The following is an 18,060-nucleotide window of genomic DNA, read 5'->3' on the forward strand; positions in this document are numbered from 1 at the left end:
ATGATCGCATTGAATGGCGGAGCAGGCTCGAGGGGCCGAATGGCCTACTCCTGCTCCTATCTTCTATGTTTCATTAGTCTGTTATGTGGTACTTTATTGAAAGCCTTTTGGAAATCTAGATAAATTACATTTACTGCATTATCCTTGTCTACTCTCTCTGTTACCTCTTCAAAGAATTCAATGAGGTTGGTCAAGCAAGACTTTCCCTTTTTGAAATCCATGCTGACTATTCATTATTATATTTTTGGTTTCTAGATGTTCTCTTTTCTCCTTTTTATTAGGGATTCCATTATTTTTCTTACTACCGATGTTAAGCTGACTGGTCTATAGTTCCCTGGACATGTTCTATCTCCCTTCTTAAATATAGGTATTACGTTAGCTATCCGCCAGTCCTCTGGCACTATACCTTTTTCTAACAAATTATTAAATATGTGTAATCGTGCCTCTGCTATCTCTTCCCTAGATTCTTTTAAAATGCATGGATGTAATCCGTCCAGACCAGGGACTTTATCCTGAGTTTGATTAGTTTATTTAATATTTCTCCTCTCTTTTAAATGCAATCTCATTCTAATCTCATCTTCTGATCTGTCTCCCTGGTAAATACTGAAGCAAAATAATTATTTAATATTTCTGCCATTTCACTATCGCTGCCTGTGGATTTTTATCCTGACCATCCCTCAATAGCCTTAATCCCATCATAACTTTTTTTATTTATGTGCCTGTAGAATATTTTACCATTTTTGTTTTATGTTCCTTGATAATTTAATTTCATAGTTCCTCTTGGCCTTTCTAATTTTTTTTCTCCTAATATCTCTTTATTCTTCCTTGTCATGCTCTCCCCTGCTGTCCATGTACTTAGTGTATGCCCCTTTCCTTACCCTCAATTTTTCACTAATGTTTTTATTCATCCATGGTGACTTGTTAGTGTTCTTGTTTTTTAGCGGAATATATTTTTCCTGGACTCTAAACATCATTTTAAATGTTTCCCATTGCTGTTCTGCATCATTGTTTGCCAATATTGTTGTCCATTTTATTTTCCCAAGTTCTATTCTCAGCCCCTCAAAATTGGCTTTTCTCCAATTTGTTACCCTGGTCTTCGCCATACTTGTGTCCTTCTCAATTATTATCTTCAAGCGTATTATATTATGGTCACTATTGCCTAGAAGTTCCTTTTACTTTTACTTCTCTTACCTGCTGTGCTTCATTCTCCATTACTAGATCCAGTAACGAATCCTCCCTTGTCGGGCTTCTTACTTAGTGGGTTAGAAAGCAATCCTGTAACTATTGTAGGAATTCCATTCCCTTATCCCCTTTGCCTACATCTTCTGCCCAATTAATTTTGGGGTAGTTGAAATCCCCCAGGATGATTATTCTGTTTTTTTACTCATTTCCCTAATTTGTTTGCATATTTCTTCCTCTGCCTCCCTTCTACTATTGGGTAGTCTGTAGACTAGCCCTATTGGTGTGATTGATCCTTGATTATCTTTTATCTCTATCCACATGGATTATATTTCTGTCTTACTGATAGTGATAACTGCGCCACTTATGCCATTATGCTAAGTACAGCTACTTCACCTCCCCTTTCCCCCCCTCTCTTTTCTAAATATGTTATACCCTGCAATGTTTAATTCCCAGTCCTGGTTTTTCTGTAGCCATGTCTCCATAATCTGTACTATATCTGGTTCCTCGCAACATATTATTGCTTCTAATTCCTGTTTTATTACGGACACTGCATTGCTGTACACAGTTTGACTCATTTTTAATAGCAGTGCCTCTCTCATTTTTAACCATCTTTTTACACTCTTGTTCTATTACTCTCTTTATTCCCTGGCCATTTATGTCCTTCCTCAGTTTAGCCTTTCCTATGCTTTCCTTTCCTGTTTCATTTTATATTTAAGCTAGTTTCATTTCTTGTAGATCCTTTGTTACGAATGCTATGTGCTTTCAAAGAGCCTTTAATTTGAACTTTTTACCATTTACAGCCAAATATAGAGGAAAAAACAAGTCGGCTTGGAAGGCAGAGCAAATATGTAATGGCACAAGGGAGTAGGGCAAGGCTGGATGGCATTTATTTTAATGCAAGGAGCCTTGCAAATAAGGTGGATGAACTGAAGGTGTTGATGAACACATGGGAGTATGATATTGCTATTACGGAGACATGGTTGAGAGAGGGGCAAGACTGGCAGCTCAATATTCTGGGGTATAGAATCTTCAGGCGAGACAGAGTGGGGGTAAAAGAGGAGGGGGTGTCGCAATATTAATTAAGGAGTCAATTACTGCTGTAAAGAGGGATGATATATTAACAGGTTCATCTAATGAGGCCATATGGGTAGAACTTAAAAACAAAAAGGGGGCAAGCACTTTGCTGGGAGTGTACTATAGGCCCCCAAACAGTCAGGGGGAGATAGAGGAACAGATATGTAGGCAAATCTCAGAGAAGTGCGAAAATAATAGGGTAATAATAGTGGGGGATTTCAACTGCCCCAATATTAACTGGGATAGTCAGAGTGTGAAAGGTGTAGAGGGTGCAGAATTCTTAGTGCATCCAGGAGAGCTTTTTGAGCCAACATGTAGAAAGTCCTACAAGAGAGGGGGCGGTACTGGACCTAATTCTAGGGAATGTGGCCGGGCAAGTGGTAGAAGTGTTAGTAGGTGAGCACTTTGGTGACAGTGACCATAATTCAGTGAGTTTTAAGGTAGTCATGGAAAAGGACAGAGATGGACCAGAAATAAAGGTTCTAAATTGGGGGAAGGCTGATTTTAATATGATAAGGCAGGATCTGGCCAAAGTGGACTGGGATCAGCTACTTGTAGGAAAATCCACATCGGAACAATGGGAGTCTTTCAGAAAGGAAATTGAGAGAGTACAATGGCAACATGTTCCTGTAAAGGTCAAGGGTGGGACCAACAAGCCCAGGGAACCTTGGATGTCAAGGGATATACAAGAATGGATTAGGAAAAAAAGGGGGGCTTTTGGCAGATACAAAGGACTAAAGACAGAGGAAGCCCTAGAGGAGTATAAAAAGTGCAGGGGGATACTTAAAAAAAAAAAAAAAAAAAAGAAATTAGGAGAGCGAGGAGGGGCATGAAATAACACTGGTGAGCAAAATAAAGGAAAATCCTAAGGTGTTTTATAAGTATATTAAGGGCAAGAGGATAACTAGGGAAAGAGTAGGGCCCATTAGGGACCAAAGTGGCAATCTGTGTGTGGAGCCAGAAGATGTAGGTGGGGTTTTAAATGAATTTTTTGCATCTGTGTTCACTATGGAGAAGGACGATGTAGACATAGAAATCGGGCAGGGGGACTGTGATATACTTGAACATATTAGCATCAAGAGGGAGGAGGTACTAGCGGTTTTAGCAGGCTTAAAAGTGGATAAGTCCCCAGGCCCGGACGAGATTTATCCCAGGCTGCTGTGTGAGGCAAAGGAGGAGATTGCAGGGGCTCTGACACAAATTTTCAAAACCTCTCTGGCCACAGGGGATGTGCCAGAGGACTGGAGAACAGCCAACGTAGTACCATTATTCAAGAAGGGTAGTAGGGATAATCCAGGGAATTACAGGCCAGTGAGCCTAACATCAGTGGTAGGGAAATTATTGGAAAAAATTCTGAGGGACAGAATTAGTCTCCGCTTGCAGAGGCAAGGACTAATTAGGGATAGTCAGCATAGCTTTGTCAAGGGAAGATCATGTCTGACCAATTTGATTGAATTTTTCGAGGGGGTGACTAGGTGTATGGCTGAGGGTAGTGCAGTGGATGTGGTATACATCGATTTCAGTAAGGCTTTCGATAAAGTCCCGCACAGGAGACTGGTCAAGAAGGTAAGAGCCCATGGGATCCAGGGTGCCTTGGCACATTGGATCCAAAACTGGCTTAGTGGCAGAAGGCAGAGGGTGATGGTCGAAGGTTGTTTTTGTGACTGGAAGCCTGTGTTCGGTGGGGTACCACAGGGATCGGTGCTGGGTCCCTTGCTGTTTGTGGTCTACATTAATGATTTGGATGTGAATGTAAAAGGTATGATCAGTAAGTTCGCAGATGACGCGAAAATTGGTGGGGTGGTAAATAGCGAGGAGGGTAGCCTCAGTCTGCAGGACGATATAGATGGGTTGGTCAGATGGGTGGAACAGTGGCTAATGGAATTTAACCCTGAAAAGTGTGAGGTGATGCATTTTGGAGGGACTAACAAGGCAAGGGAATACACAATGAATGGTAAGACCCTAGGAAAGACAGAGGATCAGAGGGACCTTGGTGTGCATGTACATAGATCCCTGAAGGCAGCAGGTAAGGTGGTTAAAAAGGCATATGGGATACTTGCCTTCATTAGCCGAGGCATAGAATATAAGAGCAGGGAGGTTATGATGGAGCTGTACAAAACGCTGGTAAGGCCACAGCTGGAATACTGTGTGCAGTTCTAGTCGCCACACTATAGGAAGGATGTGATTGCTTTGGAGAGGGTGCAGAGGAGATTCACCAATATGTTACCTGGGCTGGAGTGCTTCAGCTATGAAGAAAGACTGGACAGGCTGGGGTTGTTTTCCTTGGAGCAGAGAAGGCTGAGGGGGGACCTGATTGAGGTGTACAAAATTATGAGGGGCATAGATAGGGTAGATAGAAAGGAACTTTTGCCCTTAGTAGAGGGGTCAATAACAAGGGGGCATAGATTCAAGGTAAGGGGCAGGAGGTTTAGAGGGGATTTGAGGAAGAACTTTTTCACCCAGAGGGTGGTTGGAATCTGGAACTCACTGCCTGAAAGGGTGGTAGAGGCAGGAACCCTCAACATTCAAGAAGCATTTGGATGAGCACTTGAAATGCCATAGCATACAAGGCTACGGACCAAATGCTGGATAATGGGATTAGATTTGACAGGGCTTGATGGCTGGTGTGGATGTGATGGGCCGAAGGGCCTCTTTCTGTGCTGTATGACTCTATGACTCTATTTTTCCCTACTTTCACCTTATTCATTGATGCACTATTACTATTAAACACTCTGTCCCTTCCTGTCACACTCTGCTGATCATTACCCAAATCATTACACTGCTCGATTGCCTTGTCTTTTCTCTTCAGATTTCTAAATTTCCCCTCAACTGACCCCTCCCCACCCTCCTTTTTAGTTTAAAGCCCTAACTGCAGCCTCAGTTGTTTGATTCACCAGGACACTGGTCCCAGTCTGGTTTAAGTGGAGCCCGTCCCACGGAACAGCTCCCTCTTCCCAGTACTGGTGCCAGTGCCCCATGAATCGAAACCCCTTCCACCCACATCACTGAGCTACGCATTTAACTTTCTGATCTGTTTGTCCCTATGCCAATTTGTGCGTTGCTCAGGTAACAAGCCGGAGATTATTACCTTTGAGGTTCTGCTTTTTCTTTTGGACATTAGCTCCTCAAACTCTTTCAGCAGAACATCATTCCTGGTTCTACCTATCATTGGTTCCTACGTGGATCACAACAACTGGATCCTCCACCTCCTTCTCCAGCCGTGAGGAGATATCCTTAACCCTGGCACCAGGCAGGCAACATAGCCTTCGGAACTCCTGGTTGCGGCTGCAGAGAACAGTATCTATCCCCTTGACTATACTGTCCCCTACCACTACAACATTCCTTTTAACTCCCGTCACTTGAATGGCCTCCTGTACCACAGTGTCGTGGTCAGTTTGCTCATCCACCCAGCAGACTTTGCCCTCTTCCACACAGACAGCAAGAACCTCATACCTGTTGGATAAGGGCAAAGGCTGAGGATCCTCCAGCACTGCAGCCGAGGTCCCCTTACCTGCCAGAGTTGCAGTCACCTCCTCCTGTCCCTGACCAGTAACCAGACCTGTACCACTACCTACCCTAAGAGTTCTGACTGCCTCCTGCATCAAAGTGTCCAGATAACTCTTCCTGCTCACTGATGCCGCGCAAGGTCGTCTCCTTAGACTCCAGCTCAACAACTCTGAGCTGAAGTTACTCGAGATTCAGACACTTACTGCAGACGTGGTTGTCTGGGATCACGATGCTCTCCACAAACTCCCACATGCTGCAGTTTCGACACACCATCTGCACAGCCATCCTAATATAACCTTGTTTTAGTTAATTAATTAAAGTTAATGTAGTTAATTAACTTGGCTTATGTTTTAGTTATTACAGTAACTAATTACTACATCTAATTTAAGTTTTATAGGTAGATTAAATTAAATATTTACCTGTAACACAAACGACTACAAGTATTGGAGGCAAAAAGCAGCAGCTCCTTCCCCCTCTACTCTGAATTGCATTTCTATCTTGTATAGATTTCAAGTTTCCGCTATTCCAAACTAACGAGCACTTATTACATTGTTCAACTATCACAAACAAGGGAGGGGGCGGTTCTGGACTTAGCTTTAGGGAATGAAGCTGGGCAGGTAGAAGGCGTATCGGTGGGGGAGCATTTTGGTGCTAGTGACCATAATTCAGTTAGATTTAAGGTAGTTATGGAAAAGTACAAGGATAGACCAGGAATAAAAATTCTAAATTGTGGAAAAGCAAATTTTGCTAAGCTCCGAGGGGATTAGCCATAGTGGACTGGAAACAGCTACTTGAAGGTAAATCAGTGTCCGAGCAGTGTGAGGCATTCAAGGAGGAGGAGATCCGGAGGGTTCAGACCAAATATGTTCCCTTAAAGAAAAAAGGTGGGACTAACAAATCTAGAACCCCCTGGATGTCTAGGGACATACAGGGTAGGATCAAGAAAAAACGGGAGGCGTATGACAGGTACCGAGGGCTAAATACTCCAGAATCTTGAGTACAGAAAGTGCAGGGGTGCAATTAAAAACATTAGGAAAGCAAAGAGAGAGCATGAAAAATTCTTGGTAAGTAAAATCAAGGAAAACCCAAAGATGTTTTATAAATATAGTAAGAGTAAGAGGATAACTAAAGAAATGGTAGGGCCTATTAGAGATCATGAGGGTAATCTGTGTGTGGAGGCGGGAGACGTCGGTAGGGTTCTTAATGAATACTTTGCGTCTGTTTTCACAAAGGAGAGGGGCAAAACAGACATTGCTATCTGGGGGGAGGAGTGTGAAATATTAGATGAAATAAACATAGTGAGAGAGGAAGTATTGAGGGGTTTAGCAGCTTTAAAAGTGGATAAATCCCCAGGCCCAGATGAAATGTATCCCAGGCTGTTAAGCGAAGCGAAAGAGGAAATAGCAGAGACCCTGACCATCATTTTTCAATCCTCTCTGGCTTCAGGTGTGGTGCTGGAGGACTGCTAATGTGGTACCCTTGTTTAAAAACGCCTTACTTATTGTCAGACACTAACACAATACAGAAACACACTCAGAACCAAAAAAGAGCAATATATTAAGAATACACTCAGCTCCATGGAGGAATCCATTGATTCCAATTGTTTCTGGGAAAACTTGAAAACACTACACAAAAAACAACACGACGATTTGGCCATTCAAAATGGGGACACATGGGTAAACCACTTTGAAAAATTATACCAGAAAAACACACTAAGACCAGAGCAACACCAAATATGCAAAAAACTGGAAAAGCTAGAAATGGCCATAAAAGATAACCAAAACCCGCTGGACGCCATAATAACAGAAAAAGAACTTCTTGAAAAACTCAAGGACCTGCGACCAGGAAAAGCCTGCGGGACAGACGGCATACTAAACGAGATGATTAAACACACAGACAACAAAATGAAACTGGCTATCCTAAAACTCTTCAACTTGGTTCTGAGTGTCGGTTATTTCCCTGATATCTGGAACAAAGGACTCATAACGCCCATATACAAAAGTGGGGACAAAATCGACCCAAACAACTATCGAGGCATCTGTGTAAACAGTAACCTGGGGAAGGTATTCTGTAGCATCATAAACAAAAGACTTATAAACTTCCTTGAGGAGCACAATGTCTTGAGTAAAAGCCAAATTGGATTCCTGCCAAACTATAGAACATCCGATCATATCTTCACCCTACAGACCCTAATTGACAAACACGTTCACCATAACAAAAGCAAAATCTACGCATGCTTTGTAGATTTCCAGAAGGCTTTTGACTCCATCTGGCATGACGGTTTATTCCTGAAACTTATCGAAAGTGGGGTAGGAGGGAAAACATATGATGTAACTAAATCAATGTATACAAACAACAAATGTGCAGTTAAAATTGGAGACAAACAAACAAAATACTTCCCACAGGGGTGGGGGGTGATGCAGGGCTCGCCAATCTCACCGACACTCTTTAATATTTACATAAATGGATTGGCAAAACTACTTGAACAATCTACAGCACCCGGCCTCACCCTATATGAATCCAAGGTTAAATTCCTCCTCTATGCAGACGACCTGGTTCTGCTGTCACCTACTAAAGAGGGGCTACAGCAAAACCTGGACCTGCTGGAGTCGTACTGCCAGACTTGGGCCCTGACAATAAATCCCCAAAAAACCAAAGTCCTTGTGTTCCAGCAAAGATCCAAACATCAGGGACCCAAAATAAATTTCACAGTAGGAACAACCAAAATTGAACAAACCACTAACTACACATACTTGGGCTTAAAAATCAGTTCTACGGGAAACTTCAAACTGGCTGTGAATGAACTGAAAGAGAAAGCAAGAAGGGCTTTCTATGCCATCAAAAAATCAATCCAAATAGAAATCCCAATTAGCATTTGGCTCAAAATTTTCAAATCAGTAATTGAACCAATTGCACTCTATGGCAGTGAGGTATGGGGATCGCTAACTCAACAAGAATTTGCAAAATGGGACAAACACCCAATTGAGATCCTACATGCAGAATTCTGTAAAAGTATCCTCCGGACTCAAAGGAAAACAGTAAACAATGCATGCAGGGCGGAACTAGGCCAATATCCATTAATAATCACTATCCAAAAAAGAGCCACCAAATTTTGGAATCACCTACAAATGAGCAATCCCCAATGCTATCACTACGACGCCCTGAAATGCCAAGAGCTGACCATAAAGAAGAATACCCTCAGTCAACTAGTCCTGGGACTCAGTGAAGTAACTACTAACAATACTAACAATAACCAGCCCCAGGACAGTGACAGGGTAACACAAAGAATTCGACCCAACACAATCGTCGCTAAGCAAAAGGAAAAATATCTGACATATTGGGCAGAAACAACAAAAACCCAAAGCAAACTCAATTGCTACTTGGCCCTAAACAGACAATACAACATAGCTGATTACCTGACCATGGTAAAGGATAACAAACTGAGAAGAACCTTGACAAGGTACAGACTTAGCGAACATAGCCTAGCGATCGAAAAAGGCAGACACAGGCAGACCAGGCTGCCAAGAGAGGACAGGATATGCTCTCACTGCAGTCAGGGAGTGGTGGAGACAGAGATGCACTTCCTCACAGCTTGTGGAAAATATCAGGGCATCAGGGAGAATTTCTACCAAAAATTCTCACAAATATGCCCCGATTTCAGAAATCTGAATGACAACCAAAAACTCCCATTCCTACTGGGAGAGGAGAGAAGCTGTATAACACTGGCGGCACACTATGTTACAGCTTGCCATGAACAGAGGGACAACCAGTAAACTAAGAAAAGAATATATATAAACAATGCGAATGTATATTTATACACTCAGGGATATACCTGTTTATACACTGTATGAATAGAACTGCGTTTATGTGCTAAACCATAAATGTATTTTGATGCTTTGGCAACATAAGATGTAACTTATCATGCCAATAAAGCGATTTGAATTGTGAATTGAGAAAAGGATTGACCGAGTAATTACAGGCCAGTCAGCCTAACCTCGGTAGTGGGAAAATTATTGGAAAGAATTCTGAAGGACAGGATAAATCTTCATTTAGAAAGACATGGATTAATCAAGGATAGTCAGCACGGATTTGTTAAGGGAAGGTCGTGTCTGACAAACTTGCTTGAATTTTTTGAGGAGGTAACAAGGAGGGTAGATGAAGGTAGCGTGTTTGATGTAGTGTATATGGACTTTAGCAAGGTTCCACATGGCAGACTGGTGACTAAGTTAAAAGCCCATGGGATCCAGGGCAAAGTGTCAAGTTGGAGTCAAAACTGGCTCGGAGGCAGGAAGCCGAGGGTAATGGTTGATGGGTGTTTTTGTGAATGGAAGGCTGATTCCAGTGGAGTTCCGTTGGGCTCAGTACTGGGACCCTTGCTTTTTGTGGTATATATCAACGATTTAGACTTGTATATAGGGGGTATGATTAAAAAGTTTGCAGATGATACTAAAATTGGCTGTGTGGTTGATGCTGAAGAAGGAAGCTGTAGACTGCAGGAAGATATCAGTAAATTGGTCAGGTGGGCAGAACAGTGGCAAAAGGAATTCAATCCGGAGAAGTGTGAGGTAATGCATTTGGGGAGGGCTAACAAGGAAAGGGAATACACATTAAATAGTAGGACACTGAGTAGTGTAGAGGAACAAAGGGACCTTGCATGTCCACAGATCCCTGAAGGTAGCAGGCCAGGTAGATAAGGTGGTTAAGAAGGCATACGAAATGCTTGCCTTTATTAGCCGTGGCATAGAATACAAGAGCAGGGGGGGTATGCTTCAACTGTATAAAACACTAGTTAGGCCTCAGCTAGAGTACTGCGTGCAGTTCTGGTCACCACATTACAGGAAAGATGTGATTGCACTAGAGAGGGTACAGAGGAGATTTACAAGGATGTTTCTGGGAGTAGAGAATCTTAGCTATGAGGAAAGATTGGATAGGCTGGGTCTGTTTTCCTTGGAACAGAGGAGGCTGAGGGGAGACCTTATTGAGGTGTATAAAATTATGAGGGGCCTAGATAAAGTGGCTAGAAAGGACCTATTTCCCTTAGCAGACGGGTCAAAAACCTGGGGGCACAGATTTAAAGTAATTGGTGGAAGGTTTAGAGGGGGTTGGAGGGGAAATTTCTTCACCCAGAGGGTTGTGGGGGTCTGGAACTCGCTGCCTGAAAGGATGGTAGAGACAGAAATGCAACCACATTTTAAAAAGTACTTGGATGTGCACTTGGGATGTTGTAACCTGCAGGGCTAAGGACCAAGAACTAGGAAGTGGGATTAGACTGGATGGCTCTTTGTTGGCCGATGCGGACACGATAGGCCGAAATGGCCTCCTTTCGTGCTGTAACTTTCTATGATTCTATGACGAACAAGAATTCTGAGATTGGTTAAATTGAGAATGCCGGTCAGTCCATTTGTTCTCCTCTTTTCAGTATATCTGCCCTGCTATTCTCCCATTACAATGCATGGCTGTTTTCCATTACTTCGTTTGAAATATTTCTTTATTTATTTATATTTACAAGTGTGTTGATCAACAGTCAATACTGCAGATGGTAGAAATTTGAAATAAATAGAGAATGCTAGATACACTCAACAAGTCAGGCACAGTGTTTGTGGAGAGAAGTGACAAGTTAACGTTTCAGGCCTAATCTTTCATCAGAACTTTTCTTTGTCTATGGCTCCTTTGAAATGAGAATCCAATATTCGCGCACTTTCGTGGTCACCTGAGGTTCACAAGAAGTCATTGCCCTCAGTGAATTCAGGTAGAACTGTGTGCCGAAGAGCTTTCTCCGAGAGCCCCTCTCCCACCACCCCAGGATCATTGGAAAGCCCCTTCATTTTCAGCTTCCGCCCCCACCCACCCCCCAAGATCCCCCTGCTGCTTTCAAATTCTGGGGCATTCACTGTCTTTTCATCCTGGGACTTTCCTCCCCGCAGTGTCCATTGAAGCTCAACCATCCAGAATGACCTTGCATTTCTTCTTTCACTCTTGCTCCATGTTAAACATGGCATCCAACTGTGCAGTATTGAAAATTTTTTGCCCCCACTACGCTACTGTGTGCAGAATAAAATGTCTTTATTAGTTTAAATTTGTTATCATACAGTCATAGAAATTTATGGCACAGAAGGAGACCATTTGGCCCATCGTGTCTGTACCGGCTGAAAAAGAGCTATCCAGCCTAATCCCACTTTCCAGCTCTTGGTCCATAGCCTTGTAGGTTATGGCATTTCAAGTGCATATCCAAGCACTTTTTAAATGTGATGAGGGTTTGTTTCTGCCTCTACCACCCTGTCAGGCAGTGAGTTCCAAACCCCCACCACCTTTTGGGTGGAAAAAGTTCTCCTCAACTCCTCTGGAATCCTTCTACTATTTACTTTAAATCTATGACGCTTGTTATTGACCTCTCTGCTAGGAGAAATAGGTCCTTCCTATCCACTCTATCTAGGCCCCTCATAATTTTATACACCTCAATTTAGTCTCCCCTCAGCCTCCTTTATTCCAACGAAAACAACCCCAGCCTATCCAATCTTTCCTCATAACATAAATTCTCCAGTCCTGGCAGCATCCTCGTAAATCTCCTCTGTATCCTCTCTAGTGCAATCATATCTTTCCTGTAATGTGATGACCAGAACTATATACAGTGCTCTAGCTGTGGGCTAACTAGTATTTTATACAGTTCTAGCATAACCTCTCTGCTGTTCCCTTCATTAGCTGAGGCATAGAATAGAAGTATCCCGCCTTAACCACTTTATCTACCTGTCGTACCTTCAGGGATCTGTGGACATGCACTCCAAGGTCCCTTTGTTCCTCTACATTTGTCAAAATCCTACCATTTATTGTGTATACCCTTGCCTTGTTGGCCCTCCCTAAATGCATTACCTCACACTCCATTTACCACTTTTTTACCCACCTGACCACTCCATTGATATTTTTCTGCAGTCTACAGCTTTCTTCTTCACTATCAACCACACGGCCAATTTTTGTATCACCTGTAAACTTCTTAATCATACCCCTTACATTGAAGTCTAAATCATTGATAAATACCACAAAAAGCAAGGGACCTAGTACTGAGCCCTGCAGGACCCCACTGGAAACAGCCTTCCAGTCACCTAAACACCCATCGACCATTGCCCTTTGCTTCCTGCCCCTGAACCAATTTTGGATCCAACTTGCCACTTTCCCTTGGATCCCATGGGTTTTTACTTTTGTGACCAGTCTGCCATGTGGAACTTTGTCAACATCCATGTAGACTACATCAAATGCACTACCATCATCTACCCTCCTTGTTACCTCCTCAAATAATTCAATCAAGTTAGTCAGACACTGCCTCCCCTTAACAAATCCATGCTGACTGTCCTTGAATAATCTGTGCCTTTCTAAATGACGATTATTACTGTCCCTCAATTTTTTCTAATAATTTGCTCACCACCGAGGCTAGGCTGACTGGCCTGTAATTACTCGGTTTATCCCTTTCTCCCTTGTTAAATAACGGTACAATGTTAGTCCTCCAACACCACACCTGCAGCCAGAGACAATTGGAAAGGGATGGTCAGAGCCTCTGCTATTTCCTCCCTTGCTTCTCAACAGCCTGGGATACATTTCATCTGGGCCTGGTTGATTTATCTACTTTCAAAGATGCTAAACCTCTTAATACTCCCCTCTCGCTATGTTTATCTCATCTAATATTTCACACTCCTCCTCCTTAACTGCAATGTCTGCATCGTCCCTCTCTTTTGTGAAGACAGACGCAAAGTATTCATTAAGAACGATACCCACGTCTTCTGCCTCCACACGCAAGCTTCCTTTTTGGTCTCTAATGGGCCCTACTCTTTAGTTATCCTCTTGCTCTTTATGTATTTATAAAACATCTTTGGGGTTTCCTTGATTTTACTTGCCAATATTTTTTCATGTCCTCTCTTTGCTTTCCTAACTCCCTTTTGAAATCACCCCTGCACTTTCTATACTCCTCTCGGCTTTCTGCAGTATTTAGCTCTCCGTATCTGACAAGCTTCCTGTTTTTGCCTTATCTTACCCTGTATGCCCCTTGACATCCAGGGGGCTCTAGATTTGGGAGTCCCGTCCTTTTTCTTTGTGGGAACATATTTGCTCTGAGCCCTCACTAACTCCTCCTTGAATACTTCCCACTGCTCGGACACTGATTTACCTTCAAGTAGCTATTTCCAGTCCACTTTTGCTAAATCACATCTCCGCTTAGTAAAATTGGTGCCTCCCCAATTGAGAACTTTTACTCCTGGTCTATTTTTGTCCTTTTCCATAACTATGCTAAATCTAACTGAATTATGATTACTGCCACCAAAATGCTCTCCCACTGATACCCCTTCTACCTGCTCAGCTTCTTCCCTAAAACTAAGTCCAGATCCGCCCCCTCTCTTGTTGGACTTGCTACATACTGGCTAAAAATGTTCTCCTGAATGCCCTATTGTTTCTGCACTTCTCAGAAATGTGCCTAAATATTTGCTCTTCTATCTCCTCCTAACTGTTTGGGGGTCGATAGTACACTCCCAGTGGTGTGATTGCCTCTTTTTTGTTCATCAGTTCAACCCTTATTTGATGCCTCATTTGATGATCCTTCTAACCTATCCTCTCTCCTCACAGTTGTAATTGTTTCTTTAACCTTTTTTTTTATCCTCCTCTGTATCTCGTCTGAAAACTCTGTAACCAGGAATGTTGAGCTGCCATTCTTTCAGCCATGTTTCTGTAATATATTGCCACGTGTCTCATAGAATCATAGAAAGTTACAGCACGGAAGGAGGCCATTTCGGCCCATCATGTCCACGCCGGCCAACAAAGAGCTATCCAGCCTAATCCCACTTCCCAGCTCTTGGTCTGTAGGCCTGCAGGTTAGAGCACCCCAAGTGCACATCCAAGTACTTTTTTAATGTGGTTAGGGTTCCTGCCTCTATCACCCTTTCAGGCAGTGAGTTCCAAACCCCCACAACTCTCTGGGTGAAAAAATTTCCCCTCCAATCCCCTCTAAACCTTTCCTCTAAACCTTCCCCCAATTACTTTAAATCTGTGCCCCCTGGTTTTTGACTCCTCTGCTAAGGGAAATCGGTCCTTTCTATCCACTTTTTATCTATGCCCCATATAATTTTATACACCTCCAATAAAGTCTTCCCTCAGCCTCCTCTGTTCCAAGGAAAACAGACCCAGCCTATCCAGTCTTTCTTCACAGCTAAGATTCTCTACTCCCGACAATATTCTTGTAAATCTTCTCTGTACCCTCTCTAGTGCAATCACATCTTTCCTGTAATGTGGTGACCAGAACTGCACGCAGTATTCTAGCTGAGGCCTAACTAGTGTTTTATGCAGTTGAAGCATAACCCCCCCTTGCTCTTTCTTGTATTCTAGGCTTTGTATCTTAATGCTAGAAGCATTAGGAACAAGGTGGATGAATTAGTTGTGGAAATAGAGGTAAACAAGTATGATTTGATTGGGATTACAGAAACGTGGCTGCAGGGTGGGCAAGGCTGGGAACTTAACATCCAGGGATATACAATATTTAGGAAGGATCGGCAAAAAGGTAGGGGAGGTGGGGTAGCATTGCTGGTAAAGGAGGGGATTAATGCAATGGAAAGGAAGGATATTAACTCGGAGGAAACGGAATCTGTATGGGTAGAAATGAGAAATAGCAAGGGGAGGAAAACGTTAGTGGGTGTGATATATAGGCCTCCAAATAGTAATATGGAGGTGAGGGAAGGCATAAAAAGGGAAATTAGAGAAGCGTGCGATAAGAGCACAGCTGTCATCATGGGTGACTTTAATTTACATATTGATTGGACTACCCAAATTAGTAAAAATTCTGAGGAGGAGGAATTCCTGGAATGTTTTCGGGACGGTTATCTGGACCAATATGTCGAGGAGCCGACTCGAGATCAGGCCATTTTAGACTGGGTATTGTGCAATGAGAAGGGACTTATCAGCAATCTTCTTGTACGAGGCCCCTTGGGTCAGAGCGATCATAATATGATCGAGCTCTCAGTCGAGATGGAGAGTGAGGAAATTGAATCAGAGACTAAGGTCCAGAACTTAAATAAAGGGAATTACGAGGGTCTGAGACGGGAATTGGGTAAGATTGATTGGGTGGTGTTTCTGGGGGGATTGACAGTAGAGAGACAATGGCAAGCATTCAAAGATAGAATGGAAGAATTCCAGAACATGTTTATACCGGTTTGGCATAAAAATAAACCTAAAAAGGTGACTCAACCGTGGATAACGAGGGAAATTAGGGACAGCATAAAATCAAAAAAAAGGGCATATCAACTGGCAAAAAAAAGCACCAGACCGGAAGATTGGGGGCAGTACAGGATACAGCAAAAGAGGACAAAGGGATTAATCAGGAAGGGGAAAATAGAATACGAAAGTAAACTTGCAGCAAACATAAAGACAGACTGCAAAAGCTTTTATCGGTATATCAGGAGGAAAAGACTGGTAAAATCCCAAGTCGGTCCCTTGCAGTCCGATTCGGGAGAATATATAATGGAGAATAAGGAAATGGCAGACCAATTAAACTCATACTTTGGTTCTGTATTCACAAAGGAGGACACAAATAACCTCCCAGGAATATCGGCAAACATAGGGACTAATGAGAGGGAGGAGCTGACAGAAATTAGTATCTCTAGGGATATGGTGTTGGGTAAGTTGAGGGGACTGAAGGCCGACAAATCCCCGGGGCCTGATAAACTACATCCTAGGGTACTTAAGGAGGTGGCCCTGGAGATAGCAGATGCTCTAAGGATCATCTTCCGGAACTCCATTGACTCGGGAACAGTACCCGTGGATTGGAGGGTAGCTAATGTTACCCCAATATTTAAAAAGGGGGGTAGAGAGAAAGCAGGGAATTATAGACCAGTAAGCCTTACATCGGTTGTGGGCAAAATGCTAGAGTCCATTATTAAGGATAAAATAGCGGAGCACTTGACAAATGGGGAAAGGATCGGACAGAGTCAACATGGATTTACAAAGGGTAAATCGTGTTTGACTAATCTGCTGGAATTTTTTGAGGAAGTAACTGGTAAAATAGATGGGGGAGAGCCAGTGGATGTGGTGTACCTTGACTTCCAGAAAGCCTTCGATAAGGTTCCACACAAAAGATTATCATGCAAAATTAAGGCTCATGGGATTGGGGGCAAAGTATTAACGTGGATAGAGAACTGGCTGGCGGATAGAAAACAGAGAGTTGGAATAAACGGCTCGTTTTCGGAGTGGCAGGCAGTGACCAGCGGGGTGCCGCAAGGATCTGTCCTGGGACCCCAGCTGTTCACAATATATATAAATGATCTGGATCAGGGAATTGGATGCAATATTTCCAAATTCGCTGACGACACTAAACTAGGAGGAGGGGTGGGCTCTGATGAGGATGTCAGGAGGCTACAGTGCGATTTGGACAGGTTGGGGGAATGGGCGGATACGTGGCAGATGCACTATAATGTGGATAAATGCGAGGTTATCCACTTTGGGGGTAAAAACAGGAGGGTAGATTATTCTCTAAATGGCAATAGATTGGGAGATGGGGAAGTGCAGAGGGACCTGGGTGTTCTTGTGCACCAGTCACTGAAGGAGAGCATGCAGGTGCAACAGGCGATTAAGAAGGTAAATGGTATGTTGGCCTTCATATCAAGGGGGTTCGAGTATAGGAATAGGGATACCTTACTACAGCTGTACAAGGTGCTGGTGAGACCGCATCTGGAGTATTGTGTACAGTTTTGGTCGCCCCATCTGCGGAAGGATGTTCTTGCCATGGAAAGAGTGCAACGGCGATTCACCAGGCTGATACCTGGAATGGCGGGAATGACCTACGAAGAGAGATTGAATAGTTTGGGCTTGTACTCACTGGAGTTTAGAAGATTGAGAGGGGATCTCATCGAAACATATAAAATTATGGCAGGCCTGGACAGGCTGAATTCAGAGAGAATGTTTCCAATGGCCGGGGAGCACAGAACCAGGGGCCACAGTCTAAAAATAGCGGGCAAATCATTTAAAACAGAGATGAGGAAGAATTTCTTCACTCAAAGAGTGGTGAGCCTGTGGAATTCCCTGCCACAGAGGGCTGTGAAGGCTAATTCAATAAATATTTTCAAGAGAGAATTGGATATATTTCTGAAGGCTAAGGGGATTAAGGGTTACGGAGAAAAGGCGGGGACGGGGTACTGAACTGGTAAGATCAGCCATGATCTCATTGAATGGCGGAGCAGGCTCGAAGGGCCGAATGGCCTACTCCTGTTCCTATCTCTATGTATCTATGTATCTATGCCACGGCTAATAAAGGCAAGCATTCCGTATGCCTTC

At 43.2% G+C, this 18,060-nt stretch overlaps 1 protein-coding gene across 3 annotated transcripts in view; it reads left to right on the forward strand.

The window, feature by feature from the left end:
* Positions 1 to 18,060, forward strand: part of sycp2l (synaptonemal complex protein 2-like) — a 291,748-nt gene that overhangs the window by 97,804 nt on the left and 175,884 nt on the right. The gene's annotated exons all lie outside the window — the stretch shown is intronic.

Source organism: Somniosus microcephalus, chromosome 5 (genome assembly GCF_052327205.1).
Source record: "Somniosus microcephalus isolate GS21.2 chromosome 5, FLI_Smic_1.0, whole genome shotgun sequence".
Lineage (NCBI taxonomy): Eukaryota > Metazoa > Chordata > Chondrichthyes > Squaliformes > Somniosidae > Somniosus > Somniosus microcephalus.